Source organism: Thermobia domestica, chromosome 2, assembly GCF_964235325.1.
Source record: "Thermobia domestica chromosome 2, izTheDome1.hap1.1, whole genome shotgun sequence".
Taxonomy (NCBI): Eukaryota; Metazoa; Arthropoda; class Insecta; order Zygentoma; family Lepismatidae; genus Thermobia; species Thermobia domestica.
In genome coordinates this window covers 24226379-24250147 of record NC_137455.1, presented here as the reverse complement: position 1 = coordinate 24250147, position 23769 = coordinate 24226379, and the positions used below count along the sequence as shown (strand labels likewise).

Here is a 23769-nt window from a genome sequence, read left to right as displayed (position 1 = left end):
TCGATACCATCCCTAATCATCACTGTCTCCTTTAGCCTAACCGGCATAATCGTGGGACGTAAAACTTCAAGATTTCATTTCATTTCTTTTCAAACTTAGTGAATGTTTGTGACCTACAATAACTTTGCCCCTGGGTACTGCCTTCATTACCATCTAGGGACGGGTCCCTTCTGTCTTCAGAGACGCAACAAAAGAAAGAAAAAAGCAGTGGTGGGCGGTGGATTGTGGTTTCGGGTGTTGCAGTACGAATGATCGGAAGAAAATTTTCAAGGGGGACTGAAATCCCTGGTTACTTTATTGTGTTTGGCATTTTTAATTTGTATTAATAAAATCTTAAGAAATTTAATACATTTTTATGATCCAGGGGGACCCACCCTGCCCTTCTTTTCGGGCGCCCATGATCGGAAACGAAGATGAAAACTAGACTCTTTGACTAATCAGCATAACTTTAGATACAAATGCTGTGACATGTGAAATTAAATAAAATATAACCGCCACCAGGCTATAGAAGTATATTTTGTGGACGCTCTGTTCGATTTATACTTTATTCCGCGACGCAAATAAGTTCTTTCTTCGGTGGGAATTGCTTCCTTCCCAAGGAACTGGACAAAGAAGTTTCATTTTTTTTTTCATATATATATTTAAAACATTGCATTGTGGTGAGAACATTTCAGTAAGCGACGAAGCTTCTCAGAATTTCTCCCTGACTTATTAATATGCATAATATATATTCTACAGTTATTTGGAACTGAATTAAGTGATTTCTTTAATCGTTTATTGAAATACTGCGATTTGAAGCACAACAGGTGCAGAAGCGACCCGATACACTTGACGGTTACAAAAATTCTGTTTTTAAAAAATAAAAAAATAATGCAGAACATTTTATCTGGTTAGTCACCTTATTTACTTAGTAAGTCCATTCTCCTCTCTTTGATTGCAGTAAATTTGTCTAATACATGCTGGTTGAACTCTGGTATTCCCATTATCAGGTCTTTTCCGATGCAAAGCATAATTAATGGTGATAACCTTTCTTGGAACATTCAATTCCTTGAAAATGTCAATTCTTTTCGATATGGAAAAGTGCCTGTCTCCTTTTACTGAAGTCAAGGCAAAGTTAATATTAATTACAGAGACTTTCTAGATTCACTAAATAAATTTTCCAGATTATTATGAACAATTCATTCTAGCAAACACAGTCCCTGACAGTGGTCCAAATTCTTCTGCAGCGTAGACTGAAGCCAGTTCATGACAGAGATTAGTGTTATATAAAAAAAAATGTAAATTGAATACACTTTATTCACAATTTATCTAGGAAAATTTAAAACAAATTGTGGAAATATATCTAGTGCAAAGAACATTGCTACCATAAGATGTCTAGTGAATATAAACCGGATTTTTTGAGCACTCTTCTGAATTTCCCTTTGCTTGTTTTTTTGTCTAAGCCTTAATTGCAAGGATTTCTTCAGCGGAGAGCTTGGCAAATCGCTTTTCTGAAGTTTTTTAAAGTTATTTAAGTTATTTACAGAAGTCATGGTATAGAATTCATTCATAATTTATAGGTTATTTACAGAATTAGAGCACACACCCACATCAAGTAAAGCTAATAACTAAAAATCAAAACTGATTCAGGAAAAACAGCTGATACTAAAGAGGTATATGAATCACGAATGTCACTTATACACCAACCTACGCACGTGCGTAAAAGAAAAACTACATTCCAAATCATCCGTCTTGGTCGTAATACACTATGAACACAGTATACTTCCACCCGAGAGGAAACAATGCTTATCAATGTGATACGTTCTTGAAAGCAAACTTTGAAACCTGCCAGATGTAGGATCACCATGTAACAGAAGCCACGTCAAAACAAACAGCATTGCCAGTTCTAAACCCAGAAATGCTTGCTGGGAGGGGTCCAAAGTATTTGAAGGGGTCCAAAGTATTTGAAGAGGTCCAATACGTCTATGTAATATGGAATCTGTCTTATTCTACACTCGAAAAGACGATAAGTAATTAATTACTGTCACCTATATTTTTAGCAGAAATGATGGAACGATTATTTTTATAAGAAAAGAAAGAGTACATGATGAGATGTAAAATTAAATATTTACCCTACATCAATCATATCCCTGTTAAACAAGTATAGTTATTTAAGAAAGTCTACAAATCTTAGTCGAGTTTCGAAATCATTGGGAATCCCGGACCCGATGGACCCCCCTTTAGGCTGCTCCCCTGGGCATTGCTAACTAGTCTGAAATTCAGTGTGGCGTTTCTTATCATACAGTTTTATGTGGAAAGTTATGAAGGGATAAAATAAGTTTGTTTTATAAAACAAACATGTATACACTGAAATACTATCCACAGAAGGGGGATTCTATATATATTGACATTACTGTACAAGAAGCCTTCTTTATCTATATAGGCTAAGAATTAACTTGTAAATGCGTGTTTACTTTCATTTGATTTCTACTCTATTACATATTTCCTTTCTTATTTTGTAATTTTGCGATCTTTTTTTTATATTGTCATTATATTGGTTTCCGTCAGTTATAGTCCCGTAATTTAAAACTTTGAATTCATAGAAATTAATTCCATTTGTAATTGGTAGTGAAATAAAATTCAGAAATCTTATTTAGCGCGAAAAACCTTCTCGTTCACTGTAAACCGTGCCGCGTTGTTGCAGAAGCAATGCAACGACCAGAGCCTTTAACTTCTGAGATAGGGGAAACCAGACTTAACATTCGCTCCAATTGCCGCATTGTAGGAAATCTGGTCGTTGTAGGCTCGCTGCAACGCAGTATAAATTAGAGACTCTGTGACGGATTGTTTTTCGGTTTTTAAAACGGATTAATGGATTTTACACTTATAGAAGTAAACAATATGTTATTTTAAGTATATGGAAGTATTAGAAAGTAATTTTTTCCTGTTCTTTACTGCTACTGCTGATAATATTTTTTTCTTGAAATACTTTGGTCGTTGCACAACGCTGCAACATTAACATTAGCCGCCACTGGAAAAAAGTATGCTCTAACAGCCACTCAAGCTCATGATTGGGTATTGAATTGATTATTTGATAAATTAAATTCCAATGAGGTTCATAAGCCACACTAAGTATACTTTATACATGCTTTTAAGTTAACAATTAGTTTAACCTGTTAACTGGGGAGTTTCCGAATGAGAAAGTTGCATCTCAATGGGAAATAAATTTGTTAAAAATACATATTATGAAATGAAATTAAATCTTTGACTTTTATGTTCCACGCCATGCCCAATATGATACGTATTAATTCGTCACGCCTAATACGAATCTTGTTATGACGAACGTAGTCGTCAGACTGCAAATACAAGCGAAATTCTCATGACGAGTTAAATCGTCATTGGCAGTTAAGAGGTAATTAAGTTGAGTACCTGTACAATCTAGTTATAGGACGCATATATTTTATCAAACTATTTCCTCAAAAACACTAAGCTAATCATTAGTTGCTTTAGTTTGGCGGGATCATGACAAAAGTTCTAATGGTATTGAACCTCCCCTGCACAAGTTGTAAATTGCAAAAGGCCTAAAATTCATGTGACTGAACATGTCCTCAAGTGCAGAAGTAACAAAAGTCATGTACCTGCACAGCTTCTAAATTGTAGAAGTCCTATAAATCATTTAGCTGTGCAAGTTCTATAAGTTGCATAAGTCCTTAAAAAAAATATTTAGCTGTATAAGTTCTATAAAGTGCAGAAGATCTATAAAATGGAGGTTCTGAAAATCATATAGCTGAGCAAGTCCTAAAGTACATAAGTTCTAAAAAAAAAAAAGAAAAGAAAAGAAAAAGAAAAAAACATTTAGTTGTTCAAGTTATATCAAATGGGGAAGTTCAAAAAGTCATATAGCTAAATAACTAATAAGGGGAAGAAGTCCTGTTAATCAATTAGTTGCACAAGTCCTAAAGTGCAGAAATTCTAAAAATGATTTAGAGGTCTAACTTTTATTAAGTGCGGAAGTCGTAAAAATAGCACATCTGAACAAGTCCTAAAGTTCAGAAGTCCTATAAAGCATTTAGCTGTACAAGTTCTATAAAATGCAGAAGTCTTTAAAATGATTTAGCTATAAAAGTCCTATAAATCATTTAGCTGTACAAATTCTATAAAATGCAGAAGTCCATAAAATGATTTAGCTACAAAAGCCCTATAAACATTTAGCTGTTCAGGTTCTATGAAATGCAGAAATCCTTTAAATGATTTTGTTACAGAAGTCCTAGAAATAATTTTTAGCTGTACAAGTTCTATGAAATGCAGAAGTTGTTAAAAAGATTTAGCTGAAGAAGTCCTAAAGTGTCAAAGTCCTATAAATCATTTATCTGTACAAGTTCTATAAAATGCAGAAGTCCTTAAAATGATTTAGCTATAAAAGTCCTATAAATCATTTAGCTGTACAAGTTCTATAAAATGTAGAATTCCTTAAAATGATTTGTGCAGAAGTCTTAAAAAACATTTTGCTGTTTTATAAAATGTACGCCCCCTGAAAATCATGCTGCTGAACAAGCCCAAAAGTACGAAAGTCATTAAAAAATAATTTAATTAGCTGTACAAATTCTATAAAGTGTAGAAGTTCTAAAAATCAAATTAACTGTAAAAATCCTAATCTGCGGGAATCCTAAACATTATGAAGCTGAAAGAGTCCTGAAGTATAGATGTCCTCAAACTCATTTAGCTGAACAAGTCCTATAATTTAGGTCTTGCTTTTAAACTTTTAGGACTTCCGACGTTATGTATTGTGTCAACATATCACTAGAATAGCTTTGTACTAATCACCATCCTAACTACTTTCCAATTCAATTTTTCTGCCACTCGAAAACCCGCCGTAGAAAATAAGAATGGGAACGTACTCAGGGCCAGAACGAAGACTTAGGAAGGTAGAACGAGCACATATGAGGATTTGTATAATAGAGAATAGTAACAATAGATAGTGTATCCTAGATGTTAATGAAGAAAATACGGTAACATGGATAATAAAGCGTTTACTATAGTTCGGGACGAATTTTATAAAACTATATTCGAGACAGTGATGATGCTAGAGGTGGGCAAGGACTACGTTCCTCCTCCTCCCGGTAGCTTTGGTCTGTCCCCCTGGCTGTCCTCCAGATATGTTGTATTGTAATGTGGGTCAAGTAATAAATTCAGCATATAAAAAATGGCTGCCCTCCATAAACGTCTCTGCCACTTCGTTCACCCTCCCCCTAAAATTAAAGCTATCGTCGCCACTGATCCAAGATTAGGCAACTGGAAAAACTAATACATCAATAAGATTCATGAAGAATACGAAAAGAATTTCGTAAAATAATTATTTGTATTCTGCTATGAAATATCGTATATGAAACGGAAGCTGCTTGAAGGTAATATTGATACTCTTTGTCTAAGATATGAAACTCAGTGAGATTTGAGGGCTACAGAATAAAGGGGTTAAGTTGTTATATAAAAGAAGTATACAATTTGCTTTTGGGAGTGTTGAAAACATTTACTTCGTTCGACGAAATATAAAATATTACCAGAAAGTCATCAAAGTCATGAGAAAAGAACCTTTTATTTGTAGAAATTTCTAATTTACTTAGCTTGTATGTAGGTGTGTAAACAAAAAATTTTGATACCAATAACAATATAAAATTTCACTAACATCTATGATTCACCAAACAAAGAGGCATGAGTTACGTATGGAGCAGCTGTTGCAGAAAATGAAGAAAAGGTTTAGAAACAGGATAACAGTAAGGAACAGGTGTAACACAAAATTAAGAAAAGAAGAGACTTAGAAACAGGATAACACACAGTAAGGAACAGGTGTTACACAAAATGAAAAAAGAAAAGGTTTAGAAACAGGATAACAGTAAGGAACAGGAGTAACACAAAATTAAGAAAAGAAGAGACTTAGAAACAAGATAACGCACAATAAGAAGCCGGTGTTGAGGAAAATGAAGAAAAGAAAAGGCTTAGAAATAGGATAACACTCAGTAAGGAACAGGTGTTGCAGAAAAAGAAGAAAAGATTTAGAAATAGGATAACATACACTAAGGAACAGGTGGAACAGAAAATGAAGAATAGAAAAGGCTTAGAAACGTCATAACACATGCAGTAAGGGCAAGTCAGAATAGGTGCCGTTTCATGACGTGTAGTTCAAGAAAATGTAACACTACTGTTAAAATGAAAGAGTATACGTGAAAGAGGGATATATAAGATATTCATTTCCATCAGAACTGTACCTTCACACAAAGCAAGATTGCTGATTTTATTTATTTATTTTTAGATTAGGATCACTAACGTGAAACCATTACAAGTGCTACAGGAAGTCGTATTACTATTAATAAATCTGAGTGCTTAGATTAATATTCACAGCAGAATTGGTTTAGCTATTTGACGAAAATTACTTTTATAATATGTAATACATATTTAAACACTGCGGAAAGCCCATACAAATAAACATAATATACAATCTCGATCTAACTAGAGAACCTATCCAAGTATAACTCTGACTTCGAGTCGAGACTATGGCCGTTCGATTCCTTGTCCCAAAAGAACATAACACGAAAAGGGATACATCCTCGATCGCAACCGTTGCGAAGATATAAGCGTGAAAAGTTAGAAATTTATCTCCATACTATACATTACAAAGTCAGATTCCGGGTCAGATTTTTCGGAAACAGTCGGGTAAGGAAACTCAGCGAATACATATCAAATTAGTGTGGAGCACAACACCTTTTGAATGAAAAATTTGTGTCCCCGGGGCACTCGCAGGGTTCCAGCGGGGTCCAACTCAAAATTTGCAAATGGAACCGGGGGTCAGGTAGCATATTGTATGAAAGCTATTGTTACCATAAATAAAAGAAGATAGAATAAATCTCAACTCTTTACGATAACCCTGTGCAAACGGGCAACTGGTCAAAATGTCAATACAACCTACATCAGAAAATCTATGGCCACGCTTCTAAATCCGTTAAGTTGCGACAATAATAAAACAGAAAAACACGTTTAAACGTGCAAGGTATTGAAGTAAAGCAAATTGCTGCAGTCTCTCTCTCTCTCAAAAGCACCCTCCGATATATTTTATTTCTGCACCATTATTACAGTTTTCTCCAACCCCACTCCTCTCCAAGTTGCCTCACAGTTTCAAGGTTACTCCTTTTCGCCTTTACCACCGTGTTTCTCGTTCAGCAAATCCCCCGATAGAAATTTCACAGTGCAATCTGTGAATTTGGGGTCCCGATGCGCGAAGCATATACCGTTGTCTTTTGACCTTCTCACCCTCCACGACGATTGCGATTGACAATGTATCCTTTCTCTTCTAGGACACGAAATCCAATGGTCATGGTTATTCTATGGTCCATTGTTCATTCGAAGTCACACTTATACTTGGATAAGGTCCGTTGTTCGACTCTGTGAGAGACTCTGCAGCAATTTGCTTTACTGCAATACCTTGCACTTTTAAACGTGTTTTTCTGTTTTGTTATTGTCGCAATTTAATGGATTTAGAAGCGTGGCCATAGATTTTCTGATGTAGGTTGTATTGATATTTTGACCAGTAGCCCGGTTGCACAGGGTTATCGTAGAGAGTTGAGATGTGTTCTATCTTCTTTTATTTAACAATAGCTTTCATACAATATGCTACTTGACCCCCGGTTCCATTTGCAAATTTTGAGTTGGACCCCTCTGGGACCCTGCGAGTGCCCCGGGGACACAAATTTTTCATTCAAAAGGTTCTGTGCTCCACACACTAATTTGATATGTATTCGCTGAGTTTCCTTACCCGACCGTTTCCGAAAAATCTGACCCGGAATCTGACTTTGTAATGTATAGTATGGAGCTCAATTTCTAACTTTTCACGCTTATATCTCCGCAACGGTTGCGATCGAGGATGTAGGCCTTTTGGTGTTATGTTCTTTTGGTACAAGGTATGCAACGACCACAGTCTCGACTCGAAATCAGAGTTACACTTGGAAAGGTTCCCTCGTAAGTGCATACAAATTGAAGCCCTAACGTCACTGTCTACACCTTCCAAATATTTCCTTTTGAAAGTGTACTATTCATATGCCAGCTATCACGCAAAACCAACACGAGAAACCAACACACCAACACTTGGCGTGACGTCAAATCTTTATGTTTTACGAACCATGTTTAAGCCGGATAGGCTAAAGAAAGCGGTGATGATGAAAAATGAATGAAATAGTGGAATTAAGAAAGTGCGAGGAAACGGGAGAACCCCGGGAAAACCCACGTATACGGTGTTTGCCCACCACAGAGTTCACATGGCGCGAACTGGGATCGAACCAAGGAGCCCATGCACCAGAAGTGAACGCTCTAACACTAAGCAACTGTGTCGCTTCTGGTGTGACGTGAATAGTGACAAATATCACGAATAAGAGTTTTTCAATTAAAACATGCAAATTTTTTCACCGACACGTGTAAAAGAAATGGTAATTTAATCAATTAACAAGAAAAGTTTTCTTAAAGCATGATAGATGACAAAACAACAAAATGAACTCTATTTGACCTCCATGCAGAGGAATTCAACATATGAATAGAATAGTTTTACATTTTACTACTAACATTTTCTACAATTTAGTGTAGATAAGCTGAAATGAATTTATTTGCTCTTAAACAAGCTAAAATTTTAATAAATATTTTATCTCGTGAATTGATTGTTTACACGTTAACTTAATTCTATACCACTTTCTACTTCAGCATGTTCTCTTTTCTTTCCCTTGTTCTTTTCTTGCAAAAATTTATTTCTATGTAGGTGGTATAATTCGTCATAAAAATATTTGTACAATAGAGATAAAGTAGAAAACAAAGAAAAATATTGAGGTCTTTGTGGAGCAGTAAGGCAGTGATGCCAACCCATGAAAAAAATCCCACTTCCTGGGATTTTTAACATTAATTTCTTCAAACGAGATAAAGGGGATTTTTTAAAATCAAAATTGGTAATATATATCGAATTTTTCACGTATATCAACCATATCCATGCTAAGAAAATTTGGGTTCACTCGAGCAGACTGTTCTACAAAATAGAACATTTATAGGTAAAATACGATGTAAAACATTTATCGCGAAGAAATGAGAGTATGAATATAAGTAATTAGTGTCAGTGCACAGGATATTGAAATGAATTTTGAGTGATAATGAAAGTATTGTATGTGTAGGTGTGTTCTTCCACTATCCGCATTTATGCGTATACCCCCATCGCTGAAAATGATTGAAATCTGTCAAAATTTGGTAAAACCGTCTGCACAAGTAATCCCTAAAATTTTCTAGAGGCGAAAAATAGAGATAATGAGGTTTTGATGAGCGTGAAATCAGTTATAACATTTTAACTGATTTTTTTAAATCAACGAAGCTTATGCTACTTGAGGAATTGTTTTTTGTAATCTTTGATACTCAAAAATAATCGCAAAAGAACAAAAATTGTACTCTGGTATTGAAAGAAAGAAAATAATAAAATAATAATCGGTCAAACGATAAACAATCAACTTACAAAATTTTTCACACAAAATGTACGAAGAAATTAGCAGACTCAGTATGGGAGGGTCCATTTATTTGTAGTACGACATCTTCAAATTCGAATTTTAAGTAGTTCAGTCCAATTATTGTCCATTTTTGTCCACCCAAGAAAAAAATTGTACCATTCAAATAAACGAGAGAGGGCTATTTCAAAATTTGGGACACTTCGATCTTCTGTAGTGCGACATCTTCAACTTCGAATTTTATGTAGCTCAGAAATTTGTCCATTTTTGTCTACCCAAGAAAAATTTTTGTACCATTCGAATAAACGGGGGAGGGCCATTTCAAAATTTGGACACACCATTTAGTTGTAGTGCGACATCCTCAAATGCGAGTATTAACTAGCTCAAAACTTTGTCTAATTTTTGTCCATTTTTCTCCACCCAAGAAAAATTTTGTACCATTCAAATAAACAAGGGAGGGTCATTTCATAATGTGGCAAACTCGGTATTGTGACATCTTCACATTTGAATTATAACTAGCTAAGAATTTTTACCAATTTTAGTCCATTTTTGTCCACCCAAAGTAATACATTTGTACTATTCTAATAAACAAGGGTAGGCTATTTCAAAATTTGATCATTTCGATCACCTTTCACGGACGTTTCCACCTTTCGGACGATTCCACAATCGAATTTTAACCAGCTCCAATTTTTCGTATTTTGTCCATTTTTGTTCATTGAAGAAAAAATTTTGTATCATTCAAATAAACGAGCGAGAGCCATTTTAAAATCACTCTTCTTCGATCACTAGTAGTGCGAATCTTCAAATTTGGCCAGTTCTATCAACTGTAGTGCGACATCTTCTTATTCGAATTTTAACTGAGAACTACGTACATTTTTTAACACAAAAAAAGTTTGTACCATTCATATAAACCATGGAAGGTCATTTCAAAATTTCGCCAATTCGATCACCTGTAGTGCGACAATATTCAAATTCTAATTTTAATTAGCTCATAATTTTGTCCAATTCTTGTACGTTTTGGTACCATCAAGAAGAATTTTATACCATTTAAATGAGTGAGGGATGAACATTTTAAAATTTTACCCACATCTGTAGTGCGACATTTTTAAATTCTAATTTTAACAACTTAGAATTCTGTTCAGTTTTTGTACATTCTTGTAACACCAGCAAAAAGTTTGTACCATGCTGATAAACAACTAGGTGTCATTTCAAAGTTTGGCCAATTCGAACATCTGTAGTGCGACATCATATTCGCATTTTATGTAGCTGATATCTTCGTTCATTTTTTTACCATCAAGAAAACTTTTGTAAAATTCAAATAAACGATTGAGGGTTATTTCAAATTTGGTCAATTTGATCACCTGTTGTGCGACAATCTTCAAATTTGAATTTAAATTTGATCAGAATTTTGTCCGATTCTTGAATATTTTTGTACTTACAAGATAAAAGTTGTAATATTTAAATAAACTAGGGAGGACCATTTCACCGTCCCTAATTTAATTGGAAGCTACAAAATTTTACTTCGTGGTACAAAAATGTCCCAGAATTAGACAAAATTTTCAGTTAACTAAAATTTGAATTTGAGGATGTCATACTACAGGTGTTCGAAGTGGCCAAATTTTGATATGACCCAATGTTGTTTATTTTAAATTGTATAAAAAGTTTTGCTGGTGATACAAGGATTTACAGAAATTGGATAAAATATTAAGCTTGTTAGAATTCGAATTTGAAGATGTAGCACTGCAGATGATTGATGTAGTTAAATTTCAAACAGCCCACCCTCATTTATTTAAATAGAACAAAATTTTCCTTGGTGGTACAAAAATATAAAGAATCGGACAAAATTATGAATTAATAAAATTTCGAATTTGAAGATTGTCGTACTACAGGTGATAGAAGTGTCCCGAATTTTGAAATGGCCCTCCCTCGTTTATTTGAATGGTAAAAGATTTTTTCTTGGGTGGACAAAAATGGACAAAAATTGGACAAAATTCTGAGCTACTTAAAATTCGAATTTGAAAATGTCGCACTACAATTAAATGAATTTAATATGAGGTGATCGCACGGTGTGATGCAAATATTGTACCTCTGAAACAAAAACTTGTTATCGATTAAGGAAATACTTATTTGGAAACTATCTTGTATACATGAAAGACAAGATTTTTATGTTCATATTTTTTACTTTATTATTATTATTATTATTTTGTAATTAGTGCAATGAGGGAAAATTCAAAAACAAAATGCGACTTCCTGATTCTCGAGATGGGATTTTATAACTTCTCAGGTTGCCATCTCTGCACTAAAAATTAACCTTGTCACCTAATACTGTTTTCATATAATAACGGTAATTTTTAGAAGCCTAAGTTATACATAAGTATTGGAATTGTTTTAGAAAGGCTATGTCCATCTATTTGTCTGTCGACAGGAATCAGAGCAAATACAGCTAGAGATACCAGGATAAGTTTTCTAATATGAAGTAGAATCCCAAGAGTGGGAGTCACCTTCGTTCTTGTGTCCCTGTACCACCGGAAGTTGTAGAAATCTACAACTTCCGGTTTCAATATTAACCGCAATAGAGCAAACTTTGGTAGAAGATAGAGAGAAACAGTTTTTCAAATACATTATATGAATCTGGTAACTCAATAATAAGCCTTTATCTGACATCATTATACTGCTGAAACAATTTCTGATTGACGCCCTTTTTAACTCCAATATTCATCTTTATAACAGCAAAAGTGCTAGTCATAGGGATTCTGGCATTATTGGCAGATCATTTGCCGCAACTGGCAGTGAGAAGCTTCCGTATTCCACGGTCTTATGCTAACCTCTTCCTCTTCACCTATGAATTTTCTGTTTCGATATCGTCCATCAATTGTAGCCTTCTTCGCCCCCTCCCTCTCTTTTCTACCACCATACTCTCTAGTACGTTTCTCATGATATAGTTTCTTGTTAACCAATATCCCAACCAGTTTCTCTTCCTCTTCTTAATAATACAAAACTTCTTTTCTCCTCACCATTTCTAACAGCCTTTCATTCTTTTTCCACTCGAACCAACAACTAATTCTTCCCATTTTTCTCCAGGCCGCGGTGACTCAGTGGTAGAGCGTTCACTTCTGGTGCATGGGGTCCCGGGTTCAAACCCTGCCCCCGCCAAGTGAACTTTGTGGTGGACAAACACCTCGTGCGTGGGTTTCCTCGGGGTTCTCCTGTTTCCTCCAACTTTCTTCATTCCACCATTTCATTCATTACTCATCATCACCGTCTCCTTTAGCATAGCCGGCATGAGATGTAAAACTAACAAATTTCATTTCATTCTTCTCCACACCCATATTTCAAAAGTTTTTAGTCGATTTCCAACGTTTTTGCGAAATGTCCCTGTTTATGTCCCATACAGTACAATATTCCACTCAAAATATCGTATGTTTCGTTTTCAAAACTCTTTACTAAAGGTTCAACAAAACAGACTTTTCTTCCTTCTAAAAGCTTCTTTCGGCATTCCTATCTTTACTTTTATTTCACATTCTCACTTCATATCATCACTAATAATACTACTTAGGTATCGAAAACTATCATCTGTTCTATTTTCTTCCCTCCTATTTCTATATTTGATGCCATCCACTTCCTTCCAGTCACCATGATTTTGTCTTTCTAACATTTATTTTCATTCTATAGTCTTCACAGCTTTTCCTCAAGTTTTCTATCACCTAATTGATTTTCCTTTCAGATTCCGCATCAAGCACTATATCATCTGCAAACCGTATCAACTTAGTCATTCTACCTCCTACAGAAATGCCGTCATTATTATGTAGGCTCTTTTTCACTATCTCTTCTATTACAGTAAATAATGTTGGCAAGAGACAGCATCACTGTGTACTCCCCTTCCAATTGCACTGTTCTCTGTCATTTCCTCCCCTATTCCAATACTTACTTGTTTCATATATAAATTTCTTATTAATCTTCGATCTTTCCATTTCAACCTAACCTTATTTAGAACTCCTAGCAACAATTCCCAATTCATGCGGTCAAAGGCCTTTTCAAGATCAATAAATACCACATACAACTTTTTCCCTTTTTGTGTAAATCTTTCACCGAGCACCCTTAATAATCCAGCCACATCTCTTGTGCCCTTACCTCTCCTGAACGCAAACGGTTCCCCTTCAACTTTTTCATTTGTTGTTATACTCACCTTTGTGTTCAGTGTTCAAAGGAAAACTCTTTGCTGCATACGATACGAAACTAATAGTTGTATAAAACTGACATCTGTACGGGTTCGATTTCTTAGCCACCGGAATAGTGATCGTGTTCAGCAAATCTTTTGGGCAATCTTCTGTTTCATTTTATTGTTGAGCAGGAACAATTGTTTCTTGCCCTTGTCTCTTATATTCTTAATGAATTCGATTGTTATATTATATATCCTGACTGCCTTTCTATCCTAATCTCGCATATAGCTTTTTTTTTTCAAACTCATCCCGAAGAATATTAAACCCTTTATCATCCTCGAATACTTCATTTTCTACTTCAACATTTAGGCCACACGGTATATCATTACTCTCATTTATTTATTTATTTATTTAACAATCACCAGATACATATCAGGGGCCACTTTATACTGGATATCTAACAACAACAATGGAAAGGATGTGGTAAGGTATCGGCCAGTACCTGTTTAATAGACACCATCCCGGCATTTGCTGGTAGGACTAAGGAAAACCCTGAAAACCTCAGTCAGGATGATTGGAAGCGGGAATCGAACCCACTACCTCTCGAATGCGAAGCCAACGCTCTACCACTTGAGCTACTTCGCTATAAGTCCTCAAAATATCCTTTCCATCTTCCTAAGACTTCACTTCTCTCACTGACTACCTTCCCATTCTTATTTTCGACCGTCATAGTAATACCCCCTTGTTTCCTCTGAAGCGTTAATAAATAGCAAGGAATGGTAATTAGATACGAACCTAGATATGTTCAATCTTGGCTTTAATCCCTTTTTGAAACCAAAAGTGTAGAAATTTGTTGCTTCCGGTTTTATATTAGGCTTTTATAAACAAACTCTAAGAGACATATATATACACAAGGTGGTTCATTTATGTTGTTATACTCTTGTAACTTTTAAATTAGTGAATGCAAAACGTTGAAACTACGTACCGTAGAACGGAGCTACTTTGACTGGTTTTGTACTATTTTAGATGTGTACAGGGGACACTGGCTGCAACCAGTCAATTATACTATTCTCATCATAACAATGGGTATCTAGGTTATCATATCCACTACTGAACTTAAGTTTTCGTAAGTAAGTTTTGGCGGGAAAAATTAAAGAATTACCTGTCAAAGTAACCCCAGGGTGGGTCTACTTTGACATCTTATGTATTTGCTGCATAAGGTCAAAGTTATCCACAGCACACAAAGTTACTTTAACATGGAATTAATGTAAATCCAGTGTAAAATACTGACTGTTTTGGTCATGTGTAATATATGCTGTATGTATTTTAACAAGGAAATCTTGATTGTTTTATATAATTATACACCATTATACAAGTTTTTCTTAAAGCTTTAGTTTTAACACACCTTTACATGTAACAACGGAATGAAAACCTTAATCGTCAAAATTACAATCGTAACTAGCATACTGTGGATTTTTGGATCCAATATTGCAAAACCAACACATCCATTTTTCGCACCTGACACACTGAATCCACTCCTTTCCGCCAGTATAGTTTCGAAAGTCACTCATACAGATGGCACAGGTGTTTCCCTTATACCCTTTTATTTTCTTTGCCTTCTTTCTCTGGCAGGGTTTCTTTTGGAGCTGTCACGGTTGTCCGGTTTCCAGTCCAAAAATAGCAACACTTTCCGAAAATGTCTGCTTTCACCTTTCGGTTTGGGCCTTAAGAGAAAACGGAGCTTTGCAAAACCAATAGTTTAAGTCAATTTACTGAAAGTTGGAGGAAGAGCACTTAGCATTTCCCGGGCAATTTCTCATTCATACCACAGATGCTCTAAAAGCATTAAAATAAAAATTCAAATGTACTTGTAGTTATTGGTGCATTCCCGTAATAAAATTCGGCCCTGTACGTATATATAAGCCAAAGTGTACCATGTTGGATGATTGTGTATCACACATGCCAAAATTGTCGGAGTTGTTGCTCCTATTCCACCCACATCTGATATCCTTTTTGTTACATGAGTTTCGAAATACCTTTCCCAAACCCTACAATCCTTTTCCAAAAATCCTCTATATGTAACTTCATTGTGATTTACTTTCAAAATAAATTACTAACTCGAGTTCAACTGGACCACTTTCCTATATAGCACAGAGAAATTGTGCAAGAAAATTATTCAATTTGCTTAATTAGTTTCCCAGTTATAGACAAAACAACGTGTAATGTTATAGAGTGAGTAGTTGAAGGCAGTTTGTTCATGGTTGTACTAAAACCAAGAGCTGTTAGCAAGAGTAATATTTGAACGGTGTGAGAATTTTCCTTCTCCTCTCTCTCCTGTTCCCGCGAGCGATGGGAGCTTTGCGGTGTGCAAACTGTTACCGTTGGTTTTCTCGCACTGCTCGTGTTTCTCCTAATTCATCTCCATTCAACTAACTATTTTATCATTACCCGCATTTTCATTTTGTAGGTGTTGGCTTATACAGAATAAATATGAGGAGTTAAAGAATTTCTACATATTTCTTTTAATTGTTACTACTATTGAATTCTTAGCATAGTAAATATGGAAGATAAATACCGCAGAAATGAAATCACACAGTAAATCGTTTCCTGTACTAAATTCAGAAATGTTACTGCCCATTACCATTACAAGTTGCTTTATACAGGGTGTTTTAAAACAACACTGATAACGTTTGGGAGGTGATTCCTGACGTCAAGATAAGACAAAAAGCATAGTACAACCTGAGTACAGAAATCCGTCATTTTGGAGTTATAGGCTGCCGAAAACCTTAAAGGTCCATGGTCCTATACTATGGGACCTACCGTAGTCAGGTCAAGACATCACTTAAGAACTAGTAAGTGCAGATATCGACTAGTAAGAGCTAGTAAGTAAGTCCATATATCCATGTTTCAGAATCCTGCAGTACTTCCGCAATAATTGTTATAGAGGAAGTTAGGAGTATTTCAAATTATATGCCCGTAGCCAAACTCCCTCTGTAGAAATTGTTACGTGAGTACTGCAGGATTCTGAAACGTGTATTTTTGGATAACGCACGTGTTAGTTCCTCAGTGAAGTCTCGACTCGACTACGGTATGTCCCTCAGTTTCGGAGCTATAGACCTTTAAAGTTCAATTTTTCATATTTTCGGCAGCTTATAACTCCGACATGACGGATTTCTACACCCAGGTTGGTGTATATTTTTGGTCTTATCTTGGTGTCAGCAATCATCTCCCAAACGTTCTCGGTGTTCTTTTGAAACACCCTGTATAAGCTGCCGACATCTTCATTTACACTTTAGAATTTTTTCCTAGTTGTTTTCTGTGTTTGACACACTTATTCTTCTTCATCTTAAATGAGAAGACATTGTCGTTTAATGTCAATCAATGTTCTCAGGTGCTTACAGTCCTTATTTCGTTCCCGGTTGAGTGAGTTTCTTGTCGATATCATTACGTTATTATTTTCTCCGTGCTCCTCTATTACTTCCAGTTTTTTCATTATACCCACTGATACATTTTTTAAATGCATCCGTCTTACTTCGCCTAGTTAACTTTTTAACCCATCAGCATTAAACTAAAAATTTCAATTCAATCTTACACACTTTTATTTCATTATTCACAAATGCCACTTTAAATATATCCACATTTACTTTTGGTACTATTATTTCTACTTCCGGGAGTAGGCAATTAGTTAACGTTCCTGTAACGATTTCCCGCGATCGAATCCGATAGCCAGGTATTCTGATTGAAATTCCATCATGCTTTTTTTTTCTTGAGATACACTAGGCTAATGCCAGGAGGTATTTTCATGTACACTCATGTCCAAAATGATTGTCGCATATCTGTAACTGTCTCCTTGTAAGAATAGAATTTAATAATGATTTTGCAGGGTACTTTTAATACTGATACTATGTGTATAATCGTGAAATGTATATTTGTGCTAAATTTCAAAGGAAAAAAAATTATAAATACGAAAATTAGTATGAATAAAACAAAATGTTGTTAAATGGACAAGAAAGGTTTATTTTCTTTTTATTGTTTTTATTTACTGCTATCTTTTAAATGAAATTTTCCAATACATGTCTTTGACGATTATACACATACTGACATTGTAAGAAATACCAGGCGAATTCGTTGTCAAATTATATTCCTGCAACAACATATTTATAGATATGCGACAATAATTTTGGATACGAAATGAAATGAAATGAAATCTTTGAGTTTTACGTCCCACGGTTATGCCGGTTAGGCTAAAGGAAACGGTGATGATGAGTAATGAATGAAATGGTGGAATGAAGAAAGTGGGAGGAAACGGGAGATCCTCGAGAAAACCCACGCACACGGTGTTTATCCACCACAAAGTAATTTTGGATACGAGTGTATGTTTAAATGTCTGCTCTGGTTGACTTGCTTCTCTTCCTTTTCGAACGGTTGTATATATTATTATTATTATTATTAGGGGGTCTATTATTATTATTATTAGTAGTAGTAGCAGCAGCACCACCAGCAGCAGCAGCAGCAGTAGTAGTAGTAGTAGTAGTAGTAGTAGTAGTAGTAGTAGTAAAAGTAGTTCTAGTGTGAATTCACCTTGTGTTAAAGGCAAACGTGTTAACTGTTCCACCACAAGATGTGTTTATAATGTGGATATACCACTGCAGATTCTCATATTTATCTTAGACTTTCCTGTAGAAGCATTTTTTTAACTTACAATTCAAATTTTACAATGTTCTGCCTTTTGTACTGACAACCTATAGTTAATTGCTAACTATTTATTTAATCTATATCGTACTAAGAACCCTTAGGTCTTTCCTGCAGGCTTCAAAGTTGCAAAGCACTATATATACATAGTAACAATCGTCTACAGTATTCGGTTTCAAAAAGTCACTGTCGCGTGTATGCTTTCCAGCCTCTTTTTTTTTTTTTTTTTCTTTCTTGTGTTACCGTTGTAAAGCACCAGAAAACGCTCTTAAGATTTATTGGATGTTTTTCTGAAGAATTAGCGGAGGAACGGGGGTGTTCTTGGACGTTTTCCAGAGCTGATTAATACCTCCAGCTTAACAGAGGAGATTAAGAAAATTTGTAGATGCGATTTGCTTGCTTTTTACTTCTTTTCCAAATATTAACGTTGTTTTGTTGTTTGAGTTTCGCATCAGCTGTAAGTTTCTAGATTTGTTTGGTATGACATAAGCAGTACTTGGTAAGAATTATTACGCATAAATTTTAAGTAATCCTGAAGAATGTATGTAGTGTGCATAATAAATATAATTAAATATTTAAGAGATGTCATCCTATTAAAGTAAACTTTCTCCATTGTGTGCGGGATATAACAACATATGCGGCAATAGGGCTTCTAAAGTAACTGACTCCACTTTCTTCCTCAAATTTCACACTCTTTAGCCTAACGAACTAAAGCCTATGATAAACATCTTGGCATTTCAGCTAAACGAATAAAACACAAGCTCTGGCGCAACGCTGCCGAGTGGTAAAGGGGTGTTGTTATGGCTAAGCAGACAAACTACAGCGCGATCAGGTGACAGGGGATAGACGTGGATGCGTACGAAATAAACGTGGCAATACCGCTGGCCTCTCATTTGCTAGCTGCATTTAAAGGGAAGTTGGAGCGCTGCCTTCAAATGCCAAGACGTTTGTCACGCCGTTTAGCTAACTATAGCCTATGAAACCCGGAGGTTCATTCACAAAAGCTCTCCTCCACTGCTTCTGTCCTTAGACAGCCGGATCCAGTTTTTACTTTGTATTCCTATCTCTGCGAGATCCATTATCCTTCCATCTGCACCTAGATCTTCCTAATGGTCATTTTCCGACGTTCCTACTTTCTTCCATTCAGGCTACATGACCTGCTTCCCCCCCCCCTGAGCCTCCTAGACTTGACGATCCATACAATGTTTGGTGAACGGCATAAATTGTGCAGTTTCTCGCTATGAAGTTTACGCCACTCCCGTCCCTCTTGGGTCCGACCATGGTGGAAAGACTACAAGGTGGTTGCATGCGCATGTCGCCTGGAGCACTGTCGTGGCTATGACGTCATCTGGTTTGCAAGAGACAACGGGAAAAGGCGCGGGTCTAAGTGACAAGTGGAAATTCTTTGTTACTTTGTTCTTTTAAATCATATCGAGAATGCCTAACTGTGCAGTGTACGGCTGCAGTAATTATTACAGAAAAACTAAAGAAACTAATATAAAATACTTTAAATTTCCTCAAAAAGAGGGGGAAAGTCTCCAGAAATGAATTTAAGCTTGGAGGCGACAGGACAAAATAAATCTAAAATTGGTAAATGCAATGTTAAATGAAATTATAATAAAGCGATTTCATTATGTAGTTTCTTTTTAGTATTAATAGTATGTAATATTAGAATATAGGGCTACAGTAGCTTGTATTGATTCTGCATACAAAAATCCAATAGTACGATTTAAAAAGACGAACTTTGAGGCAAGACTCGGATTCGAAATCATGAGGGAGGGGAACCAACAGAGGTGATCATTTCTATCATCATTTCCTTCTACATAAGATATTGAGACAAAATTTTCCCTACAGAGGCAGGCATGTAACTCGAGAAGGGAGGCCACGATGATCTAGGAGGCTTACCTCCCTCGAGTTATGCAAATGGAGAGCATTGAACGCGTTAAAGTAGTTCAGGTCCTATTTCATTTTTGAGGTCTGCATTTCCTGTAGCTTCGGTGCTAAAACGGGACGTTGCACTTCAAATTAACTAACGAATGGAAGGTTTGTAATAACGATTAACGGTTACAAAGATACGTATACAACAATGTATTAGATCAAGAGAATAAAGTATCCACCTACCATGTCAGGGCAACATTGTCGGGACATTTTTTTCACTCACATTTTGAAATTTTTGTTCATTTTAATCTTAACTTTGAATAATTATATATATATATATATATATATATATATATATATATATATATATATATATATATATATATTTAGGGGCCCCCTCCAGAATAATAAAATTAAGAATGACTGCAGTAAATTTAAAAATATGGTAGATTCTCAACCAATCAAGGAAGCACGGTGGCTCAGTGGTAGAAGGCTCACCTCTGGTGCAAGGGATACTGGTGCGCTTCTCGGTCAAGTGAGTTTGTGGTGGACAACATCGTATCCGTGAGTTTCTCGGGGTACTCCCGCATTCTCATTCCACCAAATTCCACATAATCATTCACTTATATTTATCTTTTGTCTTCTTTAGTCCACGGGACAGAAAAGAGAAAACTTATCAAGAAAATGAAGATTATTATGTAATTTTACGGTTTATATGTTTTCTAGTCTAGCTGTAACACCCCTACATCGTCTTCACCTACGCCTAGTACTTTGATTCTTGCTTGAAATAGTCAAGTTGCAATTTCTTTGTTTGAGGTTCTTTGTGTATACATATTTATTTCTATATATTTTTAGAACACAATAGTATATGTAACGTTCTATTTTGTACAAATGTTTAATAATACAATTTGTTGTGGCGTAAATTTTGACACTAATATTCAAAGAACTGTCAGTTTCACCAAACCTTTTGTTTAAATACAAATTCTATAAATAAGCGATCAGCGATTTCAAATAAGATGATTCTTTTTTATAAATCAAAAATAAAAACGATGTTTAAAATATTAAATACGTGCGTCCCTGGTCAATAAAGTTTTTAACCTCCCCTGAGATTCTGATGAAACTTACGTGGGACCAACCTCTTAAAAAAACTGTCCAAGCGTAACGAAAATATACGTACGTGCATTTCTGTTTACGATAACCATGAATTCTCCCTTGAGATATTCTCAAAATTAATATGGAGTCATCAGTAAAGAATTCTCTTTCAAGCAAAATAATAATAATAGTAAATCAAAAGCGATCAATGTGTTACGAAAATATACTTGAGCATACATAAATATATAATAATGAAATGCATTAACGACACATTGTGTTATAGATTATTCAGCACTATACATGAGTGTATTACTTCAGATGTTTAAAAAAGAAAAGAAAGAAAGAAAGAAAAGAAAAGAAAGAAAAAGCAGAAAATGTAGTGAGTAATATTGGCTTGTTCAAGCTTCAAAGTTGTTTAATATGAACTGATACTGCTGTTTCTTTTGCTATTGTAAATATCTTCCTTTGAATTCACTTAGCTATAAGCATTGATTACATTACGTTTATATAATTATTGTTTGTACTAAAATTTTTACTTCGTTGAAGATTACTATAAATAGAAGAGAGGTTTACGTGTGAGATACCAGTGAGCAAGTGCTTGTTAAATGTAGCACTGCATTGCACCCTGTTAAGAGTGTGGGTGAGCCCCCAGGCTTGGTCGCCAAATGTAAATAGATGGGGAGGTGTGTCTCTCTCCCTTCATTTGACAGCAGTCTTACTTCACACTGGGGAAAACTGTCTGTCATCGTGGGTCCCATGAACTATGAGCTTTACTGATTTGTGGTAGAGACTGAAGAAGAAAAAAGACAATATTTGAGACTCTTTAATTTGATCACAATTTTAGTTGATAGAAAAATTCAAACTGTTCCTATGTAGATCTATGTTACATTTATTAATCTAAAGAAAGTTCCGATTTTGAGATCTACACAGGTCTCATAGTTCATGTGGCCTACCTTGATTATTTGTTTACGAAAAGACTCATGAGCTACAAAGCTAGTAGTGGCTCATGTAACATGAGACTGAGTCAAGTTGCACCAACAGAATACACATTACCAAGGAATACTATTAGCAGTAAAGTTACCCTGGAAACGCCGAACAACGTCCACCTGAAAAAACAGAGATTACAAGGCATTTGTTATGTTTTTGGTACTCACCATTCGGCATGTGACCATTGAGGTTACCAGCAAGGAATCCATAACAAAGCTAAAGAGATGTGAATTTTGATTAATTTTAATATAACTTCGTGATAAAATAAACTTTACACATTTCTCCACTGAAACACTGCACAATAAAAAAAATGAAATGATTTTAATTCTTACGCAGTAGCTACTGTATTAGTATTAAACAGTTCAAGTCCACGCGTGTTATATTGAGGTGGTCCTCATATGAAATGTCCTAGATGATTCTGTTGTCTCCTGTCCGCATGCACTCTTCCATACATGCATGACGTCCTTCTTCCCAATCAGGACGGTTTCTGGATGCTCGGTCTCGAAGATCACGTCGGTTCCGTAGTTCTCCTCATTATCCTATCTCTCTTAATATGCAGAGAGTAATTGGAATAGATTTCACAGTAAAGGTGACATTGGCGCGTCACACTTTACTGACTCCTTGGTTGCATGGATCAAAAAGTCCCACTATTCAAAATGTACTGGTTTAAAAAAAACTGTTCATGGCGTGTGACTCACGATGCACAGGTTAAAAAAAAACAATTCTTCATACGAAATATGGTATAGCATCTCTTCAAGGCTTATGATAATGTTCCCGGGAGTGATGGAAACTTGCAGAACGTGTGTCCATGGTATATCTGTGCCACACAATTTGTTCACTAGCACACATTAGTAAACTTCACTGACAGAGTACATCTTCAACTTAATAGCTGAATGTGTTGCTTAATAACACCCCTAACTACCTCACGGTGATGTAGGAAACAAAAGTTGATTAATAAAATCACACTCCCGATGGGGTCATATATAACTGATATTATCCCTCTTGTTCTATCTAACTATGTAGGTACATATTATCGAGTAGTTTTATCCACTAATACATGGAGCGACACCGTTAGCTCCAACTTACGACGCGAAGTGCTTGACTCGAAGTGCCTGACTCGAAGTGCCTCGTGACCTCTCTGTCAACCGTACACCTCTCTGCGTTCCTGTGGCTCGCAGGAACTATAAAAAAATAGACTCACTTTTTGTCTATTGTCTGCCTTATGGGCCAACGGTTCCCTGACTTACGATAATTTTAGTTTTCCTAAGTAGGTCACCACTTTATACAAGGATATAATGTTCATATTAACACTTTGGTGAGCTTTAGTTAGTTCTCCTAATACTTTGAACTTTAACAAACAAAATGATATGTAACACCACACATGGCATGCACAGGAAGACATCAAAAACATAAAGAGAATAGAACATATTTTAAAAAATACACATTCCCCCATTCCACCGAGC

General features: G+C 35.6%; 1 protein-coding gene across 2 annotated transcripts in view; it reads right to left on the bottom strand.

Annotated features, from left to right (window-relative positions):
- LOC145671258 (glutamate-gated chloride channel-like) overlaps positions 1-23427 on the bottom strand; it is a 186589-nt gene extending 163162 nt beyond the window's left edge. The window contains exon 1 of one of the 2 annotated variants that reach the window (XM_081740201.1): positions 22639-23427. The gene's annotated coding sequence lies outside the window, so the exon portion shown is untranslated. Of the gene's footprint in view, positions 1-22473; positions 22590-22638 lie in introns of those variants that run through there. The other variant, XM_081740191.1, reaches the window with a different exon arrangement.
- Positions 23428-23769: the final 342 nt, after the last annotated feature.